Source organism: Zonotrichia leucophrys, chromosome 4 (assembly GCF_028769735.1).
Source record: "Zonotrichia leucophrys gambelii isolate GWCS_2022_RI chromosome 4, RI_Zleu_2.0, whole genome shotgun sequence".
In the NCBI taxonomy this organism is placed as follows: Eukaryota; Metazoa; Chordata; class Aves; order Passeriformes; family Passerellidae; genus Zonotrichia; species Zonotrichia leucophrys.
The window spans coordinates 8,396,528-8,421,070 of NC_088173.1; the positions used below are offsets into that span (position 1 = coordinate 8,396,528).

Genomic DNA, 24,543 nt, shown 5'->3' on the forward strand with positions numbered 1-24,543 from the left:
TTGGCTCTTGAACAGACCTCTCTTACAAAGTATGCTGACAGTGCCCATTTTGTCTGCTGGTAGTCCTATTGCTCATTTGGGAGTCAGGTGTGCAGTAGAGCTTATAGATCTGTTTAAAATGGAAAGGACTGGGTAAACCTAAAGTATTCAAGCAGGAGTGGAAGCAGATCTCTCTAGATGAGGCTGTGCAATAGTTTCTGTTCCAGGGCATCTTTTTTTTTAGCAGGATAATGACTAAGCTCCCTGCCCAACAAAAGTCTCAGCAAGTAAATTTTGTTTATTATAGTGACCAAACCCTCAGACACCAAAACACATCCTGTAAAGCCTGGTTCTGTCTTCATCTGCTCAGTGCTGGGAAACAACATCCCTGAGTGTGGTACTACTCACTGGACTTGATTAATCACTGCTTTAATTGGGGCCTCATGGGAACTCCCCCAAAGCCCATTGCTAATTAACATGCATGTGTGGCTGATGGCCTTGTAATATTCCCCTTAACAACAAGAGGCTTACTAAGGTTTTGTCAGCCAGGACACAATAGTGACACCAGCCTGGGAAATATAGTTAGGTCTGTGGTTGAGTTAATATCTGCTTCCAGAACCGGTTCTGTGGGTATGGAGACCAATTGTGTGCTGTCTAGTCCCGTGATGAGAAACCAATTAGGAATTACATGCTCAAATTGTCCTGCTTCCTGTATCCTTTCTCACAATCAGATGTTATCTGCTGTGTGCAGGCAGGCAAGGGGATTTTTTAATTCTTTGAAATTCCTCCTACAAGTCATATTTATTTCGGTGCCTCAGACCCTTTTTGACTGGATCTAAACTGAGATATTCTTTTAAATAGCAGTAGTGTGATTAGATGAGTTCTCAGAAACTATGAGAACCCAAAGCTACACTTTCCAGCACTGGGTTCTACCTGTAAAGTCCTGTGAGAACTGATACTATGAAATATATAGTACTAAATCAGATTTGTAGTAGGAAACAAAATAAGATAATAGCATCACCTATACTTTTTTTAACATCAGCATTTTAACACAATCTATACCATGTAGCTGTAAGCATGGAAAGCAAAAGGTTGGGGAAAGGATAAGCAAAAAGTTGCCAGGAATTATATCTAAAATCAATCAAAATTTATCTGCTTTCAAACAAGCCATTTTCTGAAAGATATACCAATCCAGACAGAGAAATTGGAAGCATTCCTTAATAACAAATTTCTGGCAGATAAAACCTATTTATTTTATCAAGAATCTTTGTTTCAGTAAGAATGTTGTGGGTGTATTAAAGTCAAATTGGAGGACTAATGAGAGGATTCCATGAACAGATAGGTAGGAAGTTTGAGTGTTTAGCTCCTTATAAAGGAGGAATTGATTTTTACTCAGTGGGATGAGAACAGTACACAATGGGAAGCAGTTGTACACAACAGGAACTGCCAACCAGCCATTCCCTGAACATGTTTTGAAGGTGAAAGTTTGTCTTCTGTGCTGAATCCTTTTGAATCCCATGATTCAGATAATGATTGCTTTTGCAGATTCACGTTGAGCCTTTAGGGAAAGCCTTGGAAAGATCAACTGCATATATGCCCATCCCAGCTTCTAATTTCTGTGAAAGAGCTGCAAACAAGTGCTCAGTCAGACTGCATTGCAGGACACCAGTGTCCCCCTTTAACAGGAGTGGGGTCTCATTACCCCCTCAAAAGGCTCTGGCCACAGAGTCCCTCCAAATGAGCCACAGGCCTCCCTGTGCCCCGACAGAAGGAGGAGCCAGGTGGCAGCACCCAGCCCTGCACACAAGGCTGACATCTCCAGAAACACCAGACTGCTTCCCTCCAGCAGCCAGCCTTGAGGAGACCCTCTACATTTGAAAGCCTGTATTAATTTACTTTCCTTCTGGAAACAATGCTGCTTGATTTCCTGGTTTGCAGTGAAATGGAGCTAATCTATCATCTCATCCTGCGTGCAAAATTTATTTCCATTTTACTACAGAAAAGCTATGCTAGGGAAGATGCCAGCACATTCAAACCTCTTCCAAAAGACAATTCAATTTTCTTTTCTAGAAGATGATCACAACTCAGAGCCAGGAACATTCCTCTTTCCAACTCTGTGCTACAACGAAGTCCTGGTGCAGTTAATGTTCAAACACATGGGCTTGGAACACCCTTACAAAAGCAGAGCCCACATGAGCAAAGGGGAGGACACTTCTACAGGACCACAAACAAGGAAGAGAAATTAGCAGTGGGAGAGTATTTTCAGGGGGCAAGGATAAGACAACAGTGAGACAAGATTTCCCAGATTGAATCAATTTATATCTTTGGAAAATACACGTAGGCTCTGAGGTTTGGGGTGGAAGAATAAAATAGCAAATTAGTAACAGATCACTTCCTTAGGAAGAATTTTCAGTCTTAGGAAAGTAGATGGGAGTATTGAGGATACAACTCCTCACACATCAGCAGCTTTCCAAATTCCTGACAGGGATTTCTGGCTTTTATTTGCAGATCAGCATTTGTGCTTTTCCAGCAACAGCAGATAAGAGACACTGCTGTTTCAATGAAGTGATGGAACTGCCTTGATGTTGTTCTGTGTGAATCTGAGTGAGCAAATGAAAATTGTTTTGGGCGGTGGGAGCTCCATTTCTACAAAAGTTTGTGGGAAAGCAAGTGCCTTGCATGGTGCCCAGAACAGTCACCTATGGTTATCCTGCCTTTCCTGCTGTTGAAGGAAGCCTTTCCTAGTTATCAGGCACCATAGAAGAACAAGACATACAAGTCTAATATGCACCTTTTCTGGTTTTGTGTTTTTCTTTGGCAGATGTAAAAGTGGCTAAGAGCTTGATGCAAGCAGTCCATCCCTGGTCATTAAAAACAACCCAAAACATTAGGAAGTTTAAACATGTGAGTACTCTAAGTATACATTCTGCTGAGTGAGGATGTCCACATATCTTCATTGCTGTTCTGGGTTCTGAGTTGGCACTGTGAATTTACATGTTCTCACATGAACAATCAGTCTTATGGATAGAAATAAAACTTATGAGAAGTTATGCCTATTCATATATATTCACAGGTTTGCAACCGCTGCATATACTGGTACTGAATTACAAGATGTTTTGAATAAAGAACTGAGTGTAAGCTTAAGTGTGAAGAGCATAAGTTAAAGATAAAAACGAAATCAAGTTCTCTTGTTTTTCTCACCTCAGCTGCAGTTCTATGCATAAAATCAAGCAGGAAGATACAGCAGTGGTGAATGTAGCCTCAATTTACCTCCTGCAGCTGCAGCGAGACTTTGTGGGTTTTAACCTGGGGGAGGGGAAGAAATGGGTTTCCAGAGGATTAATAAAGCGATGGGCTAAAGCAGCTGCACTACAAATGGCACCTCTCCACAAATAATTGTTTTGATTTCAACACACTTTACTGAAGAAATTGACCTTCTTAGCAACAGGGAGGACAGAAACCCAAGCACATCTAGCTAACAAAAAGGCTCTGAACTAAGCAGTGGTTTTGCCTACCAGCATGTATGTATGTAAGTGGTATTTTAACACTGCCTACCAAGACGAACAGCAACCTACGGGTATGTTACATAAAACAAACTCTGCATTAGGCTGTGGGGAAGCTGAATCATTAATGACAGACACAGTAGATATTTATCACTGCCTGGCTGCATGGCACTCTAGAGTGTGCAGGCTGAGGTTTGGACCCACTCCCCCACCACTAAACAGGGCTGGATTGTTTACCAGAGCATTTTTGGCACCTTTGCTCCTCTGGAAGAACCCACAGCAAGCTCGAGGGGAAAAGCAGGAGCAGGGCAAAGGAAGATGCAAGCTTTGAACTCACGTGTGTGGCCCTGCCGTGTCTCCCACGCGCCGCAGGGCGAGGGGCAGGTGCAGAATCAGCAGGCAGGGGCTGGCATGGCTGGGCAGGGCCGGGGCTCAGCCCCCTCTGTGGGCACACAGCGCTGCTGCCCCCGTCACACGGCGAGGCCTGTGGCATGACAGAAGGCACAGAAAAGCTGAATTGCATAAACCTGAGCAATTTAAGGTTTAAAAGGCCACACCCTCCCGGTCATGTCTCCCGCAGGCAGATAAGCGTCTGCAGGTTGCTCATACAACAGTGTAACTTGAAGCTTTTACTTTTCTTTCCGGCATATACCAAAGTTCATTTTCAGTCAGGTTCTTCCTTGCATTTCTTTTCTTCTTTTAACCTGACAATCAACCTGGCTCAAATCTAACAAATACAAGTGGACCATCCTAAAAATTGCTTCAAGACAGAAGATTCACTTTGGCTTTCCCCTTCGAAAAGGAAGATGGGGTCCACAAGTACTAATCCAGAATCTGTAGTTTGGAATCTGATTCTTCAGCTTGTTCCTGTATTGTTCCTGTTCTGTTACTTGGTGGTGAACACTTGAACCATGTAAGAGCAATTTGTAAACTCCAGAATCAGCTGTCTGTTAACAAGCTCTGTTAATTTTCTGAACATTGCAAAATTAAGGCTGCATTAAACCCTCTTACCCTGTAATTTTCAGTTTAAAAAGCACCCAAGAAGGGGATAAAATATTGTACTGTAGATGAGGTGTCATGCTGCTACACTGTGATGCAACAGCTGAATGAAAAAACAGCACCAGCAAAAAAGATCTTCTTTTCAAAAAAAATTTTCAATACATGAAAAGAAACCCTGATCTTACAACTACATGAATCACTAATAAATGCAATGATTTCAGCCATCTTAAGCATTTGTTCCTAAGGAAGGAAGTATTATTCAGGAAGCAAAGCAGCTTTGGAGATGGACTTGAATCAAGCAACTGCAGTGTACCATGAAAACAGGCAGGAGGAAATCCCCAGCCTTCAATATAAACATCTATGGCCACCAGGTCTTGGCCTCCAATTTATTCTTACACAAGTTTGTTTCCCTTCAAACATTTTAAAAGCATTATTTGTGACTATATAATCTCTTGATAAATATTTATTTAAAGAAACCATCAAGGGACACGTCAAGTCCTACCAGCAAGTGTGACAGCCATACCCTTAGCTGGATGGATGCTTCCTTGCAGTAGTATTTGCCTTTTCTGCCCTGACAGCACAGCAGCTCAGCTCCAAGTTGCTCAAGAAAACCTGGGATGGGCTCCTGCCAAGCCAGCCTACCACTGTACAGTTGTTCCAAAGCCAGGCAGCGCTGTGCTGGATCTGGGGCACTGTGGGGCTGCTGCTCTTCCCCCAGGATGGGTGCAGGATGGAGAGACACAGCCCGCACGGGACCAGATGTCCGTGGCAGTCACAAGGCCAGATATGCAAGCCTCATGCGTCAGCCGTCTGCAAAAATGAACTATGCATATGAAATGTACTTTAAAAACATGCTTAAGCTACAGAAGCTTAAACATTAGCAAATACATCCCCACAGAGCAAAGCCTGTGTTTAAATCCTTCCTCACATGGGAGGTCTCTCTGAGGCTGCTTGCCCCAGATTAGGAAGCCCAGAGCCCTGTTGTCACAAGTGACCACATCAGATGCTCAGTTACAGACCTAATTTCCACCCTAGCAACTAGCCAAGTTTGCCCTCCCTCCCACTGCTGGGAGGCTTTTCTAAGTTTCCAGACTAAGGGCCAGCTCAAACTCATTTGTTCTCACGCTAATGTTACTGAATTGCTTAAATTGCCTTTCCTATCTCATGATATGCTTTCCTGTTTTCCTTTCCACTCAAATTCTCTACATCTCTGCTCAGACAAAAGGCTCTCTGCTCTCCTGCTCACACAAACAGCCCCCTTGGGCACTCATTCCTGTCCAAATTCTTCACTCTGGAATGGCATTTATACTTCTTTATGTATACCAGGCAAATTATTTTCCTAGAAGGTGAGTTATTTATTGGCTCTGAACCAAATTGCTGGTGAGCTCTTTGACACCTGTTGATGGAAGATCCTAGCTAAACCTGTCTTTCATCTGCTGGGAAGGAACATAGAAGAACCTCCTTTAAACTACAGCGTGTGCACTGTATTATTTATCAGTTCCCTCCTTTGCCTACAGCAGATTTTCTTCACCAACATCACAAAAAGAGAGAACATTTTCCTGCTACAATTCATTAATTTGCACCAAAATGACAGGGTATCATAGATCTGACTGGTGCATTGACACCTGTTTGATAAACTTCTAATTTCCTGGTATAGATTCATACATTGGAGGCAGGAAAAAGTTACGTATTTAGCTGTTTAATTTTAAAATAAATCTGTACACGTATCTCAAGCTGTGCAGATACAGGGATAAGGACAGACATTTCAAGTTGAAGATATTCCATACTTCACTACCACTGAAATTATTTCCAGGAGGACAATATGCCATAAACTCTATTGTATTAGACTTATTTATTTACTTCATCTAAATGATTTCAGCATACATTGAAAGTATTGGCAGTACACCGTGTGCAAGCTACATTAGAAGATTAGTCATGTCACATTAGGGGAAACTGTAGCAATCAATGCTATTTGATAAAATTGTAATGGATGCCATCTGTGTTGGGTTGAAAAGATCACTGTGTCCTGCAGACACACAGGCCTGTGCATCCTCCTGTGGAGCTCCATGAAACCAGGGCAGAAGAGGCAGGGGACAGGTCAGCTCTTTGCCTGCCACTGACCACTCTCTCCCAGTCCCTGGTCCAGGCCAGGCAGCACACTGCTCACAAAGGAGGAAATAAAAGAGCTTTCTCCAGTGCATGTTACATTCCTGCCCACACAGCTCTGCCAGGGGCCTGAGCCACACTGTCTCTATCAAGTACTCAACAGCACTAGAGATTCCTTGGGGATTTCTATGATGTACCCACCATTGTAAAATACACCCTTGTCCCTGACCCCCGTGGATGGACAGTGGGATGGGGACCAGGACAAAGGGGACAGGTGGACCTGGCTGGAACTGTGACTCAGTGGAGCAGCAGTGAGAAGGAATGATGCCAGGAAAGGAGCAGCAAGAGCTGTGGGTCACACCTCAGAGTGGTGGGGATGATGAGACAGGAGGAGTTTGGAGTCCCCCAAATGAAACTGTCTCTCCTGACCTCCAAATGGCAGGACACATGCACATCCAATGTTCTCCCATGGGATTGCGCCTCAGCTCGTAGAAGCATACAGAAGAATGGGAAAAAACCCTAGGAGGGGAATAATCAAGTGTAGACACAGCTCCAGCATTCAGGCCAGCATTTTCATATCAGTTCCCTCTCTTGTTTCCTCTCTGTGGAAAATGAGCAACCTGAATTGGATCACAAAGCATAAAAGGATTGCCAAGCACTTGTACTCTGGACTCTGCTGATTACTGAGTGCCACTGACAGTCTGCTTGGAAATTAGACTGGACTCTGCAGTCATTAATCACCAATATTAAATAGCAATTCTGTACTGTGTGACAGTTTAACTAGGAAGTTGACTTCCAAAATTGACCCACTTGGTATAATTTACAGTTGGCAAAGCTCTTACAAAATGTATGTTACTCTTAGAAGTCATGTTTCATTTGTCATAAGCATTTACTGGATCTTCTGTATCCAGTATCTTTACATTTTCTAGATGGCTCCTGCGAAGGATAACAAGAGCATAAGGAGGAAATTAAAATATCAAGATTAAAATAATCTCTTGACATCAACTAATGAACCAACAATAGTACCAGACTACTATTTTTCTGAAATGGACTGCTTTCAGAGACTAAGGGAGCACAGGATGAAATATGGCCCTACTGGAAAAAATCCCAAACCAGCAACTTGTACCATACCAGCAACTAAAATCATCCCACCAAATGGCCTTGACTTGGAAAGCCCACAGACCCAGCTGTAAAACCTCAAGGAATCTTGAGGTCCTTCCCCCTCTTCCAGAGAAAAATCTGTGAACACATGAGCTTTACATACATAAGCAAAACAAACATTCAAGTGGCCAAATCACTCTGGCTGTAGGAAGAGGATAATGTCACAGATAGGCAGGGCCTATATGTTTCCCATTGGGAGAAATTTTTGAAGTCAGAAGATTAATCTGACTCCACACATTCATTAGTTAAATTGCAAAGCAAGCTCGTTACATAACCAGCCCGAGGACAATTATATTTATCTCATCAAGGTTCACAGTACAGATGGATTGCTGACCAAGGTAACATGAGTACCTTCTGCAGGGTGAAAGCTCTCTGATCTATTTGAAACATCAGTCCTGTGGTGCCTTACCCGAGTTTTCAGATTATTTGCGCCTTTTTGGAAGAATACATTTATGCAGTTCCTCCCAGAGGTCTCTCCAGCATGAAGAGAGGAATTGAGGAAAGCTGGGATTCATTCTCTAGAAGTGGGTAAATCAAGGCACAGAAATTAAGTGACTTGCTCCTAATTATCAAAGAAGTCTCTGGAATAAAGAGCATCTCACAAATTCTCCCATACTTTGTTAGACCCAGTAAAGGAAATGTTTTATGGTGGAGTGAAATTTCTGTACTTTAAGCATGTGCAAATATACAGTGTGCCCAGTATATTTTTCCACTTTTGAATTAATTTTCCAGGTTTATACCTGAAGAGTTCAATATTTGTTGAGAGATGGAGGTCATCTTGTCTGACCCCTTGCATGTCACCAGCTGCACATACCCTGCTCTATCCCTTTGTGGAACACACTGCTGGGTTTAATCCTTTAGGGAATCTTTCTAGAAAGGCAGTCTACTCTGCTGAGAAGAACCAAAAGGTGGGGAGTCCACTGGTCTCTTTGGTATCTTATTCTGGGAATTAATTGTGCATACATGTAAAAACATGTGGATAATTTATTGCTAATTTGATGACGTTACCTCAGATTATTGCCATCAATTGGCAATAATGTTATGCATTTCCTGGGAAGATGAAGGAGCTGGTATCTGAATTATGTACCTCTACGTGTGTTATATTTGTACTAACATCCTCATCTATTTTTCACATGGAACAAAAAGGCTGTGGTAGAGACCTGCCAATATAGCAGGTGTATTAGCTAGCCCTCATGTAAGATTTTTGCTATTCTCTGCATTCTCATCTAATTTAAAATCCTTTTTTAAAATGCTGCCTGTGATGGGATTGATGTTATTCCATGAGCCTGTCCATATGCATACATACAATAAACACAGACAAAATCAGACCTTTGCACATGTACTCAAGGAACACACCAGATACTTTGCCCTCCTATTGAGCTATGATTATATTCTAAGGCTGTCCATTAAGGTCTACAAAGTCTTTCCAAAGTCTCTATTTTTTTTCTGAAACTGTTTCCCCCATATGATACATGTTCTCAGTTTCCAGGTTTATAATTTTACACTTGACCATGTTAAAGCACACTTCTTTCTGTCTGAAGTCCACTTTTGAGACAACTCAGATTCCCTTTTCTCTAGTGCCATGCATAATCAGTGAGTAATTCCATGTTTTTCCTGAAAGACTAAGTAGTGAACATTGCCAAAAGAGGTCTGAGTCTGGATCTGGCTATGGAATCTCACTAAAAAATTTCTTTTCAGAGTGATTTTGCAACAATTCCTTTGATCCACCAGCCCTTAGCCACCTGATATGTTCTTAAACAAGAATGCAAAATGCTACATTTTTGATCAAATTATGGTAGATAACAAACTGAAGACTTTTAGTTTCCATTAGGTTTATAGTTACTTTTTTAACCAACTGGGTAATCTTACATTAAAGAAGCAAGCCAAGCTTACCTGACAAGACCTGAATTCAGTGAAAACATCATTGGCTGCCATTAACAACAGTCCTGTTTTTTATACTTGAATTCCCATATCAGCTTCTCTATTATTTTGCTGGAAGAGAGGTCAGGCTGGCTGCCATGCTGTTATCAGAATTATCCTGTTTGTGCCGTTGGGGCACTGGCAAAAGAAAAAATGAGCATGCCTTCAGTCTTGGTAGATTGCTCCAATGTTCCCAAATTTATCAAAAGCTCTTATCAGTGAGCCAGAAAATTTCTCAGCCAATTTAAGAAAGAAAAATAGAATGCATAGCTGCTCACAAAACAGGGGCTGCTGCCTTAAAGCTGATTCCTCAAAGTAGGAGTTGTCTAACATTTTTTTAGTTGCAGATGGGCTGGAAAAGAATTTGTCTTCCTCACATGATATATACAAACCATATTCTTTCTTTCAAAACATAAACCAGAAATATTTTCTGAACATTTCAGCCATCTATACATTTCTTGTTAACAGTTTCAGTACCTACAACCCTTGCCTGGCCCACATCATTGCTACTTTGTTTTTCCTTATGTAAATTTAAGACTCTTCAGAACACAATTTGCTTGCCAAGAGTAGATTTTGGTTTAAGTGTTACTAGTAATTTCCATACTTAATAACATATATATCAATGGATATTCATCTCCCTTTTATAGCCTATTTTCCCAATACACAGCCACAGAGTTTATTTAAATATGTAAGCACCGTGTTTGCATGCCCACACAAGTGTCTGTAGATATGTATACCTATGCAATCCTATATACACATAAATGTGGACAAACTGATACCTGTTCAAACACATCTATACAGAACAATAAGTCCATTTCTACTTTCTGTCCTCTTTTGCTATACATAATGTCTTAGTAATGTTTTGTCCATTTATTAAGCTCTTGAAAAACTTTCAGTTTTGTTTATGCCTCCATGCCTCTGCTTATTCAGTTTTATTAAGGGCAGTCCTTAGCTTTGGGAAACTGGCCTTTTCAAATCAGCATGTGTGTAGATTCTGGTTTGGGACTATATTCTCTTCATGCATATTAGATGTAACCAGGTCATGATCAGTTTTTCCTGAGACAGCACTTGATTTCCAGTCTAGTGGATCAATTAACTTTTATCTATCAGGCTACCTAAAAGGAGATTTTTTCCACTCTAGATCTAACAACTTTTTTTTTTGCAGAAGAATCATCCAGTATTTAAAGCTATTCTATTGATGTTTCACCAGTACCTAAAAGAAACTTTCAGCAGGTGTGCCAAATCAAGTTCCCCATAATTACACAATTGCCTCCCCACATGCAATAGTAGCTCAAACTGTCTTCAGATTCATTTCAGTGATTTATGTTACCTTTGCCCACCTCTGCTCACTGCTGAACCTTGATTATCAGCACATTTATTGTGCTGCATTTCCTAAGATCCTGCACTTCCCAGTTCTAAGGCAGATATATGTCACCAGGTCATAGACAGAGTCGTTGCCCTCACACAATTTCTTTTGTCACCCTTGGTCTGTTGTTTAAACAACTTATACAATATTCTAACATATTGAGCCCTCTAGCATTGTAACCTGATGAGACAATTAATTTTAATCTATCTTGATAATTAATAAATTCTACTTGCTCTTACTTATTACCCAGATTCCTAGCTTCAGCATATAAGCATTTCCAAATGTATTTCTCTTTGGATCCTCTACCATGCTGATTTAATTTGTTCCTGACAAAGAAAATCTGGACCACATTTACTTCTTAACCCCCGTCTGCATGCAGTTGCTTTAAATACAGTTGTGGCAGTTCCCAAGAGCCAGAATGTTTTGTCCCAGCCACACCTATTCAATCTCTCCATCTTTTAGTACTGTATATATTACAAGCCAGTACAGGGTTTAGCTCCATGGTATGTAGTCAGTCCAAAACCAACATGGATATTTTGTGCTGACCTGTGGAATGCTGACACGGGCTGGCTGGAATACAATCTCTGCAGCACTGTTTTAAAAATGGCACTCAGCATCATTCTTTCTGCATCAGTGTCATGTTTTTGCAGGTGGCCTTGCAAAATAATTCAGCAAGTAAAATTTTTAATATCAATGTAAGTACTCCATGTAGGCCACACAGGCACAACTTATCAAGGAACTGCAGTCTTCTGCAATTCTTGCAACACCTTGCAGCCAAAAGGCTCAGTGCTGGCTTGAGCCAGTCATGGAAATTCTGAAGAGACCCAGATGTGTTCCATACAGGAGAAAAAAATGCCTTAATAGCTGTGCATGTCTCACAGTTACCCACTCATATGTCTTTTTTTTCCACACAGCACAAACTGAAATGTTCTGCAGAAATCTTCTGACAACAGGCAGGGGGCCCACAGACCTCTGGGATCTGCCTGGTTACTGCACTGGTGCCTGCCTTCTCATCAGAGGACAAAACCCAGCACTGAACCCTGGATTGTCCCTTGAAGAGTTTGAAGCTTGTGCAATCCAGCTAATTAAAACAGGGCATGCTTTACAAAGTGTGTCGCTTCCATCAATACAGCAAGAACTTGCAAAGACATAAATTTGAGTCAGGATGCTATGGGCACTCTGCTCTTGCCTCAAAGAGGCAAGGCATCTTCTCTGCATGTGGAAAGGTTGTGTCTTTTACTGGACTAATTGGTACAACTGGAGGAATGGTGTGCCTTCAGGAATGCAAGAGTTCCTTTGATCACACACACTGCAAGTTTTATTATACCAACACAGCAAACCATGAAAGGGGGCTGCTGGGAAAGAGCACACAGAAAGGGGGTACCTCAAAGGCAGTGAGAATTTTTCAACCACTTGCTCCTGAGCAGCCCAGCACGTTGAATCTGAACACGTTGTTGCCTGGAGATTGGGGCACTGTGTACTGATCCAGCAAGCTCGGCAAACAGGGAATAGTGCGCATCTCACAGATAACTCTCTTTCACTAAGTGAGCTAAGCATCAGTCTAAGCACACTCCTCTAACATGCTAACTGCTGCATTGCTAATTTATTTAATGAATGGAGAGTGCAATCCATACAGTACAGATTATACCAGAAACAAAAGTTGGAAGGAACACGGCCACAGAGGACACCCAGGCCAATGAAGAATATAACATATTATACATGTACAGAGAACTTTGTTAGCAATGCGTGTTGCAAACGGAGAGGGTGATAATTGAAGGTCTTTATCTCAGAAATGTAACCTAAAACTGAAATGAGCAAGTGCTACTCTGTCCTTAACTGTTCTACTTACAAAGACAAAGGCCTGAAAATAGTGGATAGAGGAGCAACTGGGTTGTTGACCTTTCCCATGTAGAGCAAGGCCTCCCTTCTTTCATGCACTTCTGCTTCCCATGAGACAGAAAATATATTTTAAGCAGCTCATGCAATGGTGCTTGTGTACCTGTCAGTCCCAAGAACCCACAATGACTTTTGGATGTGAGGAACAATTTCAACCACTTCTGACGGATGACAGGGGCTTTCAACAGCAGTTAAACAAGTTTGGTGAAAGCAGGTAAGCTTTCACATGGAGATGAAAGACTGATAGCATTACACTGGGAGAAAACTCTCTCTGAGAATGTCTAACTAAAATGCAGGCTCTTGCTCCTATAATGGTAAAGTGGTCTTAAATATCCAAAAAGCAAGAAAATCTTCTGAAGCTCACAGCAGCCATGAATCTAGAGTAAGATTCCTTGACTTTGGTAGTCATCTGTTTGTTTAACACCAGTTGTTTTCTATGCTGCAGTAAAGGATCTGATTGCTTAACTATTGTTGTCTTCTGCACTGTGTATTCAGATGATGTCTATTTTAAAAAATCATAACAAATGAATGTGTAACTGTATAACACATTATATATAAAGCATACATATATAAAATTCAACAGAAGATTGAGTGACATTTCAGCAATTCATAAAGGAAATAGTAGTACTAGTAGCAGTAGTATTGAATTTGTTTGTGGTCTACAATGTGAATGCTTAGTATAATTTCAAATTATGTTAGTATAATTTCAAATATCATTTCTCCTTGAGAAAACATTTGTTTTTATACATTGGAAACACTTTAGAAGTGGCAACTCCATCGAAGCTATTTAAAAGAAATTCAGAAGTCCATTTAGCTGACTTATTAGCTCAGGTCCGAGCACGGTGTTAATAACACCAAGATTGTGAGTTTGATACCTGTGTGGGCCATTCACTTAAGGGTTGGACTTGATAATCCTTGTGGGTCCCTTCCAACTCAGAATATTCTGTGATTCTAGAAATCTCCTGTTCTTGGGTCATTGTTGTAGTGCACTTCCCCTTTCAGTGTATTCTGGTCTGCAGCAAAACCACAGAAAGCTCTTAAAAAATAGAGAAAATAAGAATTATTTCTGAACTCATTACAAAACTATAAACTCAGCTTTCAGTATCTGGTGATGTTCTGAATATTTTGTGTGGGTTTTTTTTGGATAATTATTTCTGAAGAATATCTATTGAGTGTGTTTAACTTCTGAAAATGTGAAAATCAAGGTCTAACCCAGGCACACACTTGTACTACAGCTCATCTATTGGAATCTCTGTTGATAATGTTGATGCAACGTCTTCTGTTGTAGTTTTCGGCCTCTGAAGACCAGATATGCTGAAATATTCCAGATGTGGGACAGCAAAGGCATCAAACTATTCCTATGTATGGTGTGATGGCAGGAGCTGAACCCAAACCACCACAGGACAGTGATGACATACCTGTGCTTCCTGCTACTGACCTCTTGTGCTGCTTTGCTAGGAGCTGGTGCTGACACTGTACATTGGATGAGATACCACTAAGGGTAAATGAAGGGCATTACTATTATCTTCCAAAGGCTTCAGACTGCAGCAGTTGTTCAGAGCATCCCTGGGGCTGACAGAACAAGTCTATATTCATGCCCTGCGGACAGAATCGCCATTCCTATTTAGATGTGCACCACGTTCACAAAGTTCCTTGGAAGATCTGTTCGCTTTCTATGTGGGGAAATGGATCAGAAAATACGGACAATTTTCAAAATGCTTGCCTTGAATTTCAATGTCTGCTTCTTGTACTGGCTAACAGTGAGCTACTGTTGGTACACACTAAGTCCCTCACACTGCACGTAAAGTAAGTTGACTTGACGAGTGTGTAGAGACTGCAAACTCCCTTGCCTACCCCTCCCTTCCCAAAACACCAGCAATGGACCATTATCTTTGATTTTGACATCTGAAGAGAGAATGCAAATGCCAGGAAGGAAGTTTTCAGAGTCTGTAAAAAAATACTCTCTAAAAGACCTTCCAAAGGGACTATTACAACAGGATACAGTAAAGAAAACAGGAGAAGAATTTGAGGGGGAGATGCTCATACTATAAATGAAAAATACTTCTGAGAATAAACACAAACAAAAGCACATCCAAACTCACCTCTGCTTAACAGAAAATTACTGACTTTTCTGCTGAAAATAGACTCAGTACATTAGTCAAATACTTGAATATGTCTAATTTATACCTTCCAGACTGTGCAGTGTAGTACAAGGAAGATGAAAGTACACTCAGAATTGATGTTGGGGCTGCCCCCCCAGACCACCAAGGCAGAAGGTGAAATCCAGAGGTTACAAGATGAGTAGGATGCAAATTCACTGAAAAATTTCCTTTATAGCGCCAATGTATCTCCTCAAGAATCAGGAAAAAAATATCTTTAACATCACTGAACTGAAGATTAGGAAACTCCAGCCTTTCTGAGCATCTTGGCAATAGATGGTCACTATAAAAATTGCCATTACTTATTATGTTTTGGGGCCAGTTACTAGATTAGGGCTATCTATACTCTACACTACAACAACATGCAATATAATGGCATTACCCTAATTGCAGCCCTTCTCTGCCAGTTTCTCCTACTAAAAACTGTCAGAGTAGACTGTGCTGTGAAAACCACACAGACAGTCTGCACATCAAAGAGTTTGCAAGCTAAGCAGCTGAGATCAGGAGCCTAGATCTGCACAAGAAATTCCAGAACAACTCAGCATTACATGGATCTGTACAGGATTCCATGCACAACATGAAAGACATTCTTAAAAGATGAACTTTCAAAAAAAGATAGGGGATGGTGACTTACAGAAAAAAGGTTAAAAGTTCTGAACAGTTGCGAAGCATGGCTGACTTTCAAAAAAATTCCTGAGCAGCTGAGAAGCTGTTTTAGCAAAGAACAGAACAGAGCACAACAAGGCAGCAGCACTGACTTGGTTTATGGCTACTCTTGTGTTACCAAGCAGAAGGTTTTTATCAGAATGCTTTCCAGGCCTGAGGACTTTATGAAAAAACCTAAGCAGATTCTTAGTGGTCTACATGCGAACATGCAGTTTCATTGCAAAATAAAATCTGCTGGTTTGAACTGAAATTGCAATGAATGATCATGGTGGAGTAAATGAAAGGAAAAGTATTAAACTTACAGCTGAAGTGATGCTGCAGTCTGAAAGGAAAAATGTAGAGCATCCTTTGCAAGTGTTTTCATAAGCTACTGACCTGTAGGTGCTGAGCACAGGGTGCAGAGCTTGAGTGGCCCTCACAAGGCTCTGGATGAGTGACAGGACTGCTCTGCAACCCAATCAGTCAAAAGTTATCTTGGAAAGAAAAAGGGGTCAAGACAAGGGGAAAGAGTATAGAGAACAATTCTTGCAAGAGGAAATTTTCTGTGTCTACCTTTAATTAAGAAAGTAGAAAATGCTCAGAATCACAGCTTTAAATTCATCATCTCCCTAATTAAGAATTTATCCTTAACCCAATTTCTTAGGGAAACAAAGATGAGGCAATCACATCTTTGCCTGTCTGTGTCTGTCTACACATCCTCCCTCTACATCTTCCGAGTCCAGTGGCCTTTTCCACTACCTTAACTTGGACAAAAGATAGTGATTTCAAAGATATTATGTGCCATAGATGTAAAGAAAGTAAGGTAGAGTCATAGAGGAAAGAGACCCCACTAAGCATTCTTATGGAGAGAAAGACTGAAGCATAAGTACACTGAGGAATCAACAAAAGGCTTGAAATTCCTGAATGCTTCATGGGAAACACTTCAATTAAACTCACACCTTTCTAAACATCGGGAAATACAGCTACCAAATACAAAACTGTAAGTTACGAGGCTGCACTGGCTCTCAGCTGCTCACCCAGCAACTCCACTTCAGCAAGCAAACCCACTACTACAATTGGAAAATACCTGTATTTCGTCGAATGGCAAGCGCAGCAAACAGGCTCTTGGTGAATAATCTAGGCATGAACAAAGTCAAGGAAGCCGTTTCCAATTAGCAGTCCTCACCAGAAGAAAGTTTCCCCTGTACCCCCCTCCAGGGCAGCATTTTCGGGAGCCCATGGGAAGGGGCCCCCATGGCCGGGGGCACGCAGGGCTGGGGCTGCTGTGCGGGGAGGGCTCCCTCGCTCAAGGGGAAGCGCCGTCGCCAGCCCAAGAACAACAAAACAGCATTACACTTAATCCACTGCCATCTGGCTTCGTTTTGACAATCCACAAAATCAGACACAACATTCTTCCACAAAATCCCTGAAAAACAGCACAGAACTAGTGTCAAAGCGTGTCCCCTCCCCCCCGGCCCCTCTGAGGGCTTGGAAGAGAGGTTTCTCGTAAAATGAAGAGCCATTTCCCCAGGTGACATTTCTGCAGGAGCATTCAAGCTGCAGATGTTTCCACTGTGGAAGAAGAGTTTGTATAATGCAGCACTGCTTGTCATGTTTATGGAGGTAGGGAGGGGGCAGGGGTGAGAAGCAGCAAGAGGAGAGGCTGCAGGCAGTGGTGTTGATCCACAGGCGATGAACTGCCCGAGGCCATCAGCTCCGTGTGTTTGCTCAGCTCTCGACCTGACCAAGGGACAACAAGGACCATCCATCTTCCCCGGCAGAAACCAAGCAGCTGTTCCTGAAAGGACAAGGCAAACCACACAGCCTTCAAGCTAGATGGGAACACAGTATTTCTGCAACACAGCAAGACAAATCCCATTACTCTTATTCTTGTGATTTCAAAAATGTGCTGCAGGAAGCCTTGATTTGCAACATTTGCCTTGTTACTGAGGCATTAAGGTAGTCTGCATGGCCTGCTAACAGAGCTCAAATATCACTTCATAGCCTACAGCTTTCAAAACTTCTTAATGGAGGTGTTTCTTTCCACAACAGAAGGCAGAAACACAAACAAAAACATTGAAATAAAGCCTGTTTCATGCTGAATTGTGTTCCCAAACACTGAATTGTGTTGACAAACACTGATTATCCACAAAAAACCAGTTGCTAAGAACTGAAATGTGTTTTTATTGACACCTCATGACTTAGGGTTGTACTCAACTGTTGGGCTTCTCATGCCCTTTCAGACAATCAAATGCTGAGGATGCCTGACCTCCATTGTGACATGGACCTTCTGTAACTCCTGTGACATCGCCTCCAACTCTATGTGGATATCTCAGATATTCTGGGGTCTCTCATCTAACACTAGATGCCTAAATTCAGGCATCTGCATGAGATTTCAAGAGTTACCCCCAAAAGACTATATCCTCCCTTAGAGCATCCTCCTGTAGTCCATGTTGTGATACATCTCCTTGCATTTTCTGGTACCTATGACAGGAGCAAGTGTGTGTGCCCTCTCAGTTACCAAAATAAGTGGACTAGGAAGCAAAGCGTCCACTCACTAAAATAGTAATTTTTTTAATGATACTTTGCTGAGTTCCCATAAAAAAGCTGTCAGGACAGTAAACAAGGCAGACTCCATTTGCACATCTGTCTTAGGGCTGAACACCACAGGAATGTCCCCAGGCATGGCCTGTGCTCTGTTTCTTAGCATGGCTGAGCATCCTGTCTTTCAGAAAGCACATTACTGACAGCAGCATTAACGTTAACAGGCACATCTCTGTGGAGTGCTGCATGTGCACATGCATTAATCAGGCATCTTTCTTAATGCTCAAGATGGTGCCAGGGAACAGCCTTGTCAGGCCTTCACACAGGAATTAGAAGATTTGAGGGTAAATGGAAAGAGTAAGTTCCCTGAGCAACAGCAGTGTCACCTGCAAGGGACACGTAATGTCATAAAAGTTTATCCTGCTGAAACTCCCAAATGTTTCCAGTTGTAGCATACAAAAACCCACATTCATATCACAGCCTGAGAGGAGGAAATGGCACACTTGTGCTAAACACTGGAGGATTGTCTTTACAGCACAGACAGTATCTGCAGGAGCTGCAGCATTGTGGTTAGAAAAGCTGTGTGATCACACACCAGCAGCTCCACCAAGTACACACCTGGAAGGAGGGGAAGGGAGAACATAATCTCCTGCAAAACCAGAATTGTAAGCAATACAAAAGAAATACTTATACTGATGAAGGCAGTAAAGGAACAACAAGCAAATAAGATATTTGTATCCCTAATATTAAAAAAAAAGTAGCAAAAAAACTTGCGTATTACCCAGACTAAAATAACTGAGGAACCTGCACTATGATAAATAATGGTGATCCATGATTTCTGATGTTAACAGATTTTTAGAGAGGTTAGGGAAATAGTATGACCAGCTTCATGCTGAAATTAGGCTTCTAGCTGCTGAGATGTTGCTGTTTACTTATAGCTGTACATATAGCTATACTTATATGTAGTTTATATGCTGTTTACTTATAGCTAAACATGTAGTTGTAGCTCATAGCTTTACATATAGCTATATATTTTGTGAAACAGTTTATTTTGCAGGTTCACTTTGTGGGTTTGATCATTTCAAGCTGTAGGCTTCTGTCCCTTCTCACAGTGCTCACCCTCTGACTATGCTACAGTAGCACAAGAGATGGAAGGTTACAAGTGCAGCTCCACAGCCAACAAAACTCTAAAAGGACAGTGGAATTTGAATGGCAGGTTTTTACTGATAGCAGCAGACTCCAGGTTAGAGTTCCTTTTTGCACAGATGTGCCTGGTACCTCCCCCTTTCTCTCTGTCCTTTAAGTCCTTCCTATACACCATGACTAAGCAGTCACTCACCTTACAGGTAGGTGGAGTTCCTGATGGCATTACTAAGGTTTTTCTCAGAGACTGAGAGCAAACATCTATAAGGTCAGGATGACGGAATTGATGGATTTTTAAAGGGTATTTCTGTTTGTTTTTTTGAAAGAATAAACTCCATTTTGCTCTGCTTTCATACAAGGTCTGTGCAAATCTTCATAGTGATCACAAGAGGATTTGACTTGGTTCTTTGCCAAAGCTATGTTCTCTGTATAATCAAGAGAGAGATCTGCTTGTCAAATGTTTACAGGGCCTTATTTTACATAAAAGTAGAAAAGTTCTGCACCATCCCTTCCAAAGAAGCCCCTTTTTCTGCTCCAGGGAGTTATGAAGACTTAAAAAAACAGGTTCACATCCTCTTATGCTCATACAGCAACACCTGGGGCAGCAGCTACATGTTCAACATCACTGTTAAAATGAAAACAGCAGAAATCTGACAATCTTTCATATGCCTGCAGTGGGAAGGAACTTTTTTCTCTATGTTTTTTTGAGCATCTTAACTGTATCTGTGGTGGAAATAAAGGCTGAATACAACAACAATTCAATAACTTTTTAAAATAGAAAAAAATGCATGCCCCTGAAGCATTCCCCTCTATATTCAGGTCACCACTATATGATCTATTTACACCTTTCCTTCATCTAATTAGACATACACAGTTATGAGTTTCCCTGTGCCACTGGTATTACGACAAGCCTACTAGTGGTTTGTCAAAAGCGGTTGGAATGTGAGTCTGGAGCTACTAAACTTACATATTCAGAATGTGGTACTTTGAGTACATTCTGCTTCCCATTGCTCTTGCTGTTCTCTGCCTTCTCATTTACTGAACTAGAGCTTCTCCAGGCAATTGGAACCAAGAAGTGTTTTCAGTTGATGCTAACTGATACCTGACAGGAGTCTGCAGCATTAATCAGGCCCAAATCTATACAATTTCAAAATTGTCTCACTGTACCCTAACTTCATTCCTTTACTGGGGTACTGTCAGAATATTAAGTGAAAAGAGGGGCTTTGTTTTAAAGATGTTGCTTTTGCTTAAATATTATCATTCCCTGTATTGCAAATTGGCAATATTCATGGAAATCTTTGCTGAGAGAGGGTATCCTGTAGCAATTAAGGTGTCTCACAAAGCTGCATAAAACATTCGAGGAAAATGGAGTTAAAATTGTGAAGGACTGAAATAGTAATTTCTTGTCATCTGCTACACAGGATATATGCTATTTTAATTTGTTTCAATGCCTGTAATCTCTCTATGTAGAGCAGTTTAAAGCTTTGCTCTGTTTTAAAATAGAAAGGTAAAGCTTTTTGTCACACTTCATTTACTGGCCAGCTGGAACTGCACTGCCTGTTCCTGCTCATTTATGAGAGTTCAGAACTGAGTGTTGTGGGCAGCACCCCAGTTTAGCTTCTCTAGGAAAAAAAAAATGACAGGAAACAAGGGGAAAACTGACTATAAAGGTCTTCCTTAAAAGGCAAGAGAGGTCTTATGAACGAGAATTGCACTCCTTAACTTCATCTCACAAATAACATTCTCAAGGCCAAAAGCGCTCATTCAGAAAGGATATCAGAGACCAACCAGAATATGCTGCATGGCCTCAAGTGTCTGTTGTTGTAGACTCAAAACCTGTGCCAAAATATTAGAATGCAATTGTAGGTCACAGCACAACAATTGTGGAAAAGGAAAGTGCGTAACAGCAGAAAATAAATCATAGCTAATTGAAACATCATTTTAGAAACTTTTGTGGCTCTCATATTAAAATTATTGTTGCTCTTTTTCAATGGAAAGTTTTTTTTTCATTTTTTTCATTTTAAAAGAGTACACTTTCACAGTGCTTTATACTGTGCAGTGTTTTATCATCTGTTTGTTTCATCTTCCTTCCACCACTCTCTTTCAGTCATTTCACGGAGTGCTAGGTCAATACCAACAGTGAATTGAGTGGATATTAAATGTTTCTGTCAGATTATCATTAGCATTGCCAAAATCCTGTTCAAAATAGTCCCTCTCAAGTCCCTCCAGGTTTCTAACCCACAGCCTTAGCAGCAGGCATCTGCTTTTTGGCTCATTTGTCAGTCATAATAATATCTTAGCAGACTCTCTTATCTGGATAGCAATTTATATAGCCAACCTTCTGCTTTAGGTCTTTTTACCGCTCTCTCTCAGATCATGGGAAGACTTGTTCTAGTTTGATGTATGTAACAACCTGTTTTAAAAAAGAAAAGGTTCTCCTCAGGTCTTTTCCAGCCTACATTGCAGTGAGCATGGCTGCAGTTGACAAAAGAGGTTTCACACTGGGGACTTGGTCCTGGAGCTGCTCAAACAGGACTGCTGGCCTGTGTTACTACAACAGAGAATACATCTTCCCGTGGGAGAGGCTCAGCAGTAACCCTGTCATCCTTTCTCTCTTCCAGCTGGGTGAACTTCAGCTGTGCCTTGGTTGAACCAGGGCCAGAGGCTTTGCTCCCTGCTGCTCTCTGCATGTTGAGAGGGAGAACTACCTCCACCTCAGCAACTTGCATTCATGACAATGTAGGTACACGTAAACCATTGATGAAATATTGCTGACTGTGAAATCCATGGCACCTCAAATTGTTCTAGACGAGATATCAGAGAGAAAAAAATATACTAAACTGAAACATCCCAATGAAAAATCTTTTATAAAAGAGCAGGAAGTTGCTTTACATTTACTTTGTAGAGAGGGGAAGGATCGGATTTGCCACAGTGCTCTCCCATCTGCTCTGCAGCTTTGGTGAGCTGGAGCACTCAAGGCAGTGGTACCATTCTTCAGAGAGGAAAGTCTATAAAGTGACAGTCCTCTCCTCTAAGAGGTGTCTGATGTGCTTCAAGCCCAGTGTTTTGATTTTCCTGGTCACTGCTGTCATGAAACATAGCTAAAATCCTCTTCAGAATACCTTGGCATGCTGAGGATAATAATTTAAAACCAAGTTACTACATGTCCAGAAGGAAAAGGAAAGTACTTGTGGAACATGTTCCACAAGCTCATAAAAATATAGCTTTTAACAAAGATAAAATAAGAGTTAAAGTGTGACAGTTACAACAGGAAAGAAAACACAGCACCTGCTCAAATCTGGAAAACAAGAAAAGAACATGTAAGGGTAGAAAGAAAATTAAGACTATTTCTTTCATCTTTCTGTAGAAAAATCCTAAAATATCTATTACTTGAAAACTCTGTATTTAATAAAAGACTAGGAGGATTCCTGAAAGCAGCTGCAAATTATGTATCTACTGTACTCCTGCGAGGTGGTGTGGAGCAGCCTCCTTTGTAAGCCCCCAGCACACAGAGCTTCAGAGAAGAGTACAAATGAGTCACAGTTGTATCTTACTAATTGCATGTCAATTATTGAAAGGGAAGGCTTGACTCTGACCTATGCATGAAAAACATCAGCTTCGCCACTGGATGTTGTTGTTTGGGGTTTTTTTGAAAACCCATATTCTAAGTCTCTAACGAAAAATGGAGATTTGGTGCCCTGATGGCAGCATAATCATTTCAGCTTGCCTGGATCTGTTAGGGTCCACAGGGAGACAGTATTATTGGGGAGAGAGAGGACAAGGCCTCTGTACAGACACAAAAGGCAGCAGAGTTCTGGCGGAGGCAGCGACACTTCATGAGTTAAATCAGTTGGAAGCTGCAGGCTGAACAGCCCAACTCCACCACTGGAAAGGGACCTGCACTCCAACTCCACATCCAAACCTCCAGCTGCATCACACACAGAGGCATGCTGTGAGAGCAGCGGCGGGACACAGCCTGTGCTCGCTGCTCCCAGTGCACTCCCAAGGCAGCCAAGCAGCGGTAGGGACCAGATGTGCAAACCTGCAGGTGGGCTGTGTTTTGCACAGACCAAACGAAGGCCAGCAAGGCAGTAGAGCAGGGGTTTACATGAGAAAATCACCAGAGCTTGTTTCAGTTTGGTCACTTTGTCCGTGCTTCTCTCCAACAAGGGTGATGCAGCTGAGATATCTTTCCCTGGCTGGGGCTACTGTGCTGTAATTTCCCTGTCCCAAGGTGGCATTGCTTGGCCATTCTCACAGCATAATCTTTGAACAATCACCACACCTAAGAGAGTCTTAATCCACCCTTGCAATAAAAGCTCCCGGGATCCTCAGTGTCTTTGGCACCCTTACAAAGCAACTAATAAAAGCATTGGAAAACAAGGCAAAGAGCAGCTGGCAAGTTTAGGAGGGAACATTGCCTATGGTTTTCAAAAGTGGAATGACTTTTCCTCATTACTGCGTTTCCTGTGAGATTCTGCCCTTTAACCTGCCCCTAAATCTCAGTGTAATTACATCATTAATTTTCTCTCCCTACCAGGACAAAACTTGGCCTAAAGTGATTTGGATAGCATAACCCAAATTCATTCTGCATTGCCCAAGTTAGCTCAAATGCTATTTGGGGTAAGAAAAAGCCATGTGCAATAGTGGACACCATGATAAGGCATTGCAGATTTTCCTGTAAGAGGGAGTTTATTCAGACAACCAAGGTGTGGGGTGGACACATCAATGTAAGCAGAGAAAACATCTTAAGAACACAATGATTTTCTTCTAAAAAATTACAGAAATCTAGAGTTGAGGTCAATTTGCAAAGCTATACATGTTTTGATTCACAAAATCAACTTGCTCCACATGAAGAATAGTAGATATCATTAAAACCCTTTTACCAAGTTGAATCAAAGCAGGTGGTGCAACTGATCTGAAATTTGAGTGTAGGTGCTGGTGTCACTCACATTCCTTTCCCAAAGTGGGCAACTGGAATTTATAATTTACAACTAGCAAACATGTTCTCTCAATATGTTAACTGTTGTCTTGATTTGTGTTGTTTATTCTTAACATCACAACTCCTTCACTAGGCTTTGTTGTGGACAAGGTTATGTACATGGCATGGTATGTACATATG

At 41.4% G+C, this 24,543-nt stretch overlaps 1 protein-coding gene across 6 annotated transcripts in view; it reads right to left on the reverse strand.

Annotated features, from left to right (window-relative positions):
• LNX1 (ligand of numb-protein X 1) overlaps positions 1 to 24,543 on the reverse strand; it is a 121,830-nt gene that overhangs the window by 76,246 nt on the left and 21,041 nt on the right. For 3 of the 6 annotated variants that reach the window (XM_064710397.1, XM_064710394.1, XM_064710396.1), the window contains exon 2: positions 3,820 to 3,966. The exons of 2 other annotated variants lie outside the window; for them this stretch is intronic. The gene's annotated coding sequence lies outside the window, so the exon portion shown is untranslated. Of the gene's footprint in view, positions 1 to 3,180; positions 3,286 to 3,819; positions 3,967 to 13,805; positions 13,967 to 14,368; positions 14,604 to 24,543 lie in introns of all 6 variants that reach the window. One more of the 6 variants, XM_064710393.1, reaches the window with a different exon arrangement.